Raw genomic sequence first — 6,638 nt, 5'->3', positions numbered from 1 at the left:
TCACTAAGACTTGCATCAAGACTATTGCCTCACTGTGTCTACCAATCCAATGCTCTTTAGTAATAATAATAATAATAATAATAATAATAATAAAAAATAATAATAATAAAATCTATTCCCAATCTCAACCAGTTTCCCACTTGGAAGACCTATCTTAAAACTACCGAGCCAAGACCCTCAAACTCTACATAAGCTCTGCCCTAATTTTTTATTTTGAGACATTACTAAGTTTCTAGCAGGGTGGTGTTCTTCCTTACCGGTCCACAGATTTTCCTAGTGTCTTTATTGGAAGAAAGTGACAGTCAATACTATTCTGCTGTAAATTTGCGTTGGCATTCTACTGTTAGAATATAATTTACTCTGTGGTATTCTGATAAAGTTACTGCAGCAACATCGCTCATCAGGTAGCGTTTGAAGATGAGAGATGCTGGATAGGTGAGAGCAAGCATTAAGTCGTTTACTTTTTCAGCCACAATTTTATCAGAGGACATGGGGTAATAACTGGTGGCAGGAAGAGTGTCCAGATTTTGAGTGGTGGGGGCCAGTTTCATTCATTTGCCAAAGTGGACACGTCATTTCTGAACTGTGCTAAGCACTGGTATATTTCTGGAAAGGAGCAGAGAAATTGTTGACATAGGTTGCCCAACACTCCTCTATGGCTCCTTGCTGTTCTCGTGAGAAAATACAATTTATGGCTTTTGATACCCTTGATAATCTGGCCTCTGCTTACTCATCCTTACTCTCCTCTGCATCCCCCTCCCCAAAATGCACATTCTTCTATGCTCATGGATTCGCTTTGCAAACACATTGGGTCCTTGTCTCTGGGCCTTTGAGCATGCTGGTCTCACTGTTTGGACCACACTGTCCCATGTTTAACCAGTTGACCCCTATACTGCTTTTTTGTCTCAGCTCGGTTAGTACTTCCATTGGGGACTGTGTTCTGAACCCCTAAGACTGTTCTAGGTGCCCCTCTTACATAACCCTATCGCAGCGATTTCCAACCTTTTCATCTCCTGGCACACATAAACTAACTACTAAAATTCTGCGGCCCACCAAAAAATATGTTCTATTTTTTGCCGATCTGACAAAAAAAATAGGTATAATTTGACTCATTCATACTTGACTGCTATTGTGTTGACTGTCGTTTATTTTTATTATTTGACAATATAAGAGAAAAGAGGTCAGTGCCACTGGCTAAATAGTTTTGCATGCTTTAAAAATTCTTGCGGCACACCAGTGTGCCTACCGTAGTAAACCAATCGAAAATCGCTGCCTTATAGTGTTCTGTGATTTCCCTACTAGCTACTCTAGTGTTTATCATGCTGTATTATAATTTCTGGCTTTCTCTTGCCCACTTCAGACAGTAAGCACATTCAGAGAGAGGGATTATATATTGTGTTTTTCTATGTATTACCTACCTAGCATACTGCCTGATTACTAGATACATGAGAAATATTGATGGAAGAAATGAAGCAATACTTGCCCTGCTGCCTCCGATGATCTGAAATTCCTGCTTCTTTCACCCTCTTGGCTCTGCTGGTGTCAACACCACCTCCTGTTGGACAGTGTACCTGACCTGAAACTTTTGGGAATTTATTTCACATGTTGATTTAGTTGTAGTGAAACACAGTATTTTCCCCCTTCATTGATTTTATTGACCAGAGGGTAACTTGAATTTTAGCTGGTCTTAGGACTTGAACTAGGAGTTCAATAGTGAAATTTAAAGCTGCAGGCACCGCTACCTATCTGCTCTATGGTCATTCTTGTACTCTTGCTGCGTACATTTCACTTGTATACACTGGAATCTCTTCATCTGGAATATGCAAGCTTCTATGTACTTGCCATGCATGAATCCAATTGTTAGGATGCAACGTTGTCCCAGCAGCCTTGCCTCATGACATCAGCATACAAGTTCCTTGAGTTTTCTTCCATCTTGTGCCCTCGGCTCACTGCCCCTCACCCTACTCCCTCCACCCAAGGGTGTATTTTCCGTTAAATTATTGTGGTTGGCTGAATTTCCCTAAGCCACTAATGCCACTGGAGCACGTTCCTCTGTGTTTCTAGAGTGATCAGTGAGTCTATGCTGTAATGTGGCACAGGGTGTGAGAGGGCTGAGCAGACCTGGTATTATGGATGTAGGATCAGTATCCAGGCTGCTAGTCATCTTGGGAGGACTTCGTGCAGAAGTACCAGCTCTAGTGGAATTAGCTTTATAAAGGTGAGAGGGTGTCTGGATGTCAGCTCCTGCCTTGAGGAGTTGAGCTATATCGAACCAGGCACTAGGGTCATCACGCAGACAGTCTCCACCCTGAAGAAGTTTAGAATCTCAGAAACGCTTTGCAGCATTCTAGTATGTTTTCCAACTCCAACCATTCAGATTCCAGAACACTCAGCTACAACTAATCATTTTTTTTCTTGCATTATCAGCACACTGCTCATGCCTATCTGCTTGTAGTGAGTCATCCGGAGTGAAATAGGAGCCTCCAAATTCTGCCAGTGGAACTGCTGAGGGGTGGTGAGTGGCCCATGCGGAGGAGAACAGGTGTTGCTAAGACAGAGAGCTAGTATGGAAGGGACTTCAGGTGGCATATTACAGCCACTGTGCAAAGTAAGGGAAGGACACTGGGACCCCTTCTCTGGTGGGACAGATTGCCATGGAGAGAAACTAAAAAACAAAAACAAGAAATAAACACCATCCCAAAGCAGCCACTGAGAGTTTAACCCCCTGGGAAGGCTACCTCTGGGCCAGCCATCTCAGCCACTGCGTCTCCGAGGCTGGGGTCACATTTCTTGCTGGAGAGACTTGGCACGGACGCTTCTGGAAGGTGTCCTGGGGAATCCATGAACTTCGGCAGCAGTGAGGTAGGAGCCTTGGTCACTGAAGTGCGGATTCTTCTGGAACTTCTTTGGTGCCATCTTGGTGATGGGAGAACAGGAGCTCCCAGAGGACGCTGTGGGCCCTGTCTTTGGGGAGCATCCCCTCTTTGAAGCACAACGTTTACTAAGCACCATATGCCAGGCACCAAGCCAGGCACTGCTCTGTACCCATGGATACAGCGTGGACACTGTCCTCCTGGAGTGTCTAATCTAGCGGTGGATACACTTCCATAAAGAAAGTTATACTACAACGGGGTGCCTATGATATTGGGGTGACACGTTTATTAAGGGTGTCAGAGGAAGGGCACCTCTCCTTAAGAGGGACGTTGGGGTGCAGATGGGGAATGACCACCCTGAAATCTTCAGAGGAGGCTAAATTGTATTCTAACATCGTGTTATTTCCAAATTGTGCCTCCTCGCTGGCGTGGCCTTGAGAAAAACACCCATCAAATCTGGTTGTATAGCCTCTTGATTGGTGATGTCTGAAGAGACCGGGTTTAGATCTGTCAACGTTCTCTGTAACTGCGTGCAGCACCCTGCTCTGCTGCCGCTGATAGTGCCGCGTGCTTCTGATTTCAGCGGGTTGCTATTGACTTCATCTGCCCTCTGCACTGCTAATAGATCTTCCATGACAAGAAGGCAGAATGTACAATGGGACTCTCATTTTGATCCTTATCTTTGGTTTAACTGATGTCTGTTTCAAGTGTTTTACATCACCAGCATATTTTAAGGACTGACTCTTAAATATGCTTCAAGGAAAGTAAAATTGCATAATTAAAAAAAAAATAAAATCAGAGAGCCCTGGCCAGTGTGGCTCAGCTGGTTGAGGGTCGTCCCGTGCATTGAAAGGTCGCTGGTTCGATTCTTAGTCAGCAGGGAATATGTCCGTGTTTGGGTATGGTTCCCTGGTAGAGTGTGCACATGGTAGGCAACTGATTGATGTTCTTCTCACCTCTCTCTCTCTCTCTCTCTCTCCTCTCTCTCTCAAATCAATAACATATTTTTTAAAAATCAGAGAAAATTTAAAAAGATGGATAAGTGTGTAAAAACTTGAGTTGAGTGACTATGTAGAATTCAAATGACTCTCTTTACCAGGATTAAGGGAAAGTCTTTCCTTCCTAAAATTAGAGTGGTTGGAAAGAGGGGAACATTTGTTGTGAGTTCAATTCCCGGTCAGGGCATATAGCTAGGAGGCAGGTTCAATCCCCAGTCAGGACACATACACAGGCAACCGATCCATGTTTCTCTCTCACCTCGATCTCTCTCTCTCTCCCCCCCTCCCTTCCTTTCTCTTGAAAAATCAATAAAAACATATCCTTGGGTGAGGATTAAGTAAAAAAGAAGAATTAGCCTTTTGTAAATTGAAGAATAGATGAGAGGCCCAGATCTATTAATCAGAAATTACTAGAACTATGTGAGCAGAAGAGATGGGGAGGTTTTTGAAATTGAGACAAAGAGCGGGAGCTGCTAATGCTTTGTGAAGAACAAGATGGCATCACATGGAGCAAACAGGTTAAGAAGATGAAGGTTGTAGAGCCAAAGGAAACATATTAAACTAGAGGCCTGGTGCATGAAATTTGTGCACGGGTGTGATCCGTAGGCCTGGCCGGATCAAAGCGTGAGTGTCTGGCATGGCAGGGCAGGTCCCAGCTGACCTCTGGGCTCTGGGTAGCACCTGGGCCCCCAGGCCTCGCAGACCAGCTCCTGTGTGAACCCATGGGAAGCCCGACTGGTCCCTGCAGTCCTGGCGGATGCGGCCCGGCTCACCCAGAAGAAGCCACACGGGTGTGGGGTGGGCTCCTTGCAGGCACCCGGCACCTGAGTGTGGGGGGTTTCCCAGCGTGTGAGCCCTGGGGTCCTGGGAAAGGGTAGCAGGGGGAGTGAGAGCGAGCTCGGCAGACACCCACATTATCACCGTACCTCCGTCCCCATCAGCCCTACCCCCAGGTAGCCGGCGAGAGGTTGCAGTGCGTCACCGATGCCCACCATATTCTGTACCGCCCCCTGGTGGTCAGCGCTCGTCATAGTGAACTCTTTGTCGAACGACTGCCCCAGGGGACAATTTGCATATTGGGCTTTTATTATGTAGGATCAAGGGTCCAGTGCACAAATTCGTGCACCTTGAAAGGAACTGTGGGCTGCAAGGCTGTTGTGGGCACAGGAGCGGGTCTCGGCCCATCCTCCACGCCCCTGCCTGGCCCCTCCCACCACGGCCCCCAGTCCTCTGTCTGCCAGCAGCCCCGCTCCCACCGCCGCCGCTCCCATGTGCTGATGGTGCCAGCCCCGCTCACACCCGCTGACGGCACAGAGTGATTGGGGCCAGCGCCATCAGTGGGTGCAAGCTGGGCCAGTGCCATCAGTGGGTGCAAGTGGCAGCTGCTGCCACGATCGCCTCTCAGGAACAGGGGCAGGTGGAGAAGCCTTTAGGGGCAATCGGGGCTGGCAGCCTCTGCTCACATCTGCTGATGGCGCCGAGTGATCAGGACCAGCGCTGGGTGCTGGCAGCAGGTGTGAGCAGTGGCTCTGGCACCAGCTGCAGGTGCAAGTGGGACCGGCACTGGCAGTGGGTGTGAGCAGGGTCGTTACCAGCAGCAGGTGCAAGAGGCAGCTGCTGGCCCCGATCACCCCTCAGGAGCAGGGGAAGTTGGAGAAGCCCTGAGGGGCAATCGGGGCTGGCAGCCACTGCTCGCACCCGCTGATGGTGCCGAGCGATCAGGGCTGGCACCGGGCGCTGGCAGTGGGTGTGAGCAGTGGCTCCAGTGCCAGCAGTGGGTATGAGCGGAGCTGGTGCTGGGAGCAGGTGTGAGCGCTGGGCAAGACTGTGGCACGTGGGAGCAAAGAATTTTCAGTAACCATCAGAGGCTCACCCCGATGACCTTGGTCTGGTGCCCCTGCTCACCTGCTCCACCAGCCTACCACAGCCAACGCCCACCATGTTCTGCACTCTGATGCCTGCTGCCGATGCCTGCCATGTTCCACATGCACCCCCTGGTGGTCAGCGCAAGTCATAGCAACCAGTTATTTGTTGGTTCCGCCGTTCGGTCTATTTGTATATTGGGGTTTTATATATATAGATTCCTGGCTCTATTTTCTACCTCACTGATCTGTTTCAAGTTACTTGACTTATGTATGATACATTATTTTAAAAAATACATAAATATTCAGTAGTATTTTTGAAGTAGGATAATCATTCTCATTGCTTTAGCTTATGTGATGGTTCCAGGATTTAGTTAGCAATGCCTGCCTCAAAGTAAGTGCTTGACGAAGAGGAGCCCTCTACTCTTTACAGTGTTGATGCTCGTCAACATTATTACTTGCTTGGGCTAAGATAGGAGCATTAGGATGGATTTTATGTAATGATGCCAGGAGTTGTGTGCTAAAGGAGAAGCTTGGCGACAGGAACTCTTTCTTGCTAGGCTACATCTGGAAAGAATGTGAGCCTAGAGCCATAGAAGCCATCTTGTTACCATGAGCAAAAGCCTGGCATTCCCAGGGATAAGCCCGAGGAGCAGGAGAGGAAAGGCAATACAGCGAAAGAGAAATCAGGAGATAAAGACTCTCACCTCAGATAATACCATTGGATCTGTGAGTCCAGCTGTGCCTAACACTGCCACTGCCCCTGGATTCTCTAATTGTCAGCCAATACATTTTGAGTTTGACCTCATTGAGTGTTCTGGTACAGGCAACAAAAGAGTTCCTGTAAAAAAATATTAAACCCACATATTTTGTTTTTTGATGAAAAAAAGAGTATTTTCTTCTCT

This window comes from Eptesicus fuscus, chromosome 13 (assembly GCF_027574615.1).
Source record: "Eptesicus fuscus isolate TK198812 chromosome 13, DD_ASM_mEF_20220401, whole genome shotgun sequence".
NCBI classification, from domain to species: Eukaryota; Metazoa; Chordata; class Mammalia; order Chiroptera; family Vespertilionidae; genus Eptesicus; species Eptesicus fuscus.
This window is presented reverse-complemented; position numbering follows the sequence as displayed.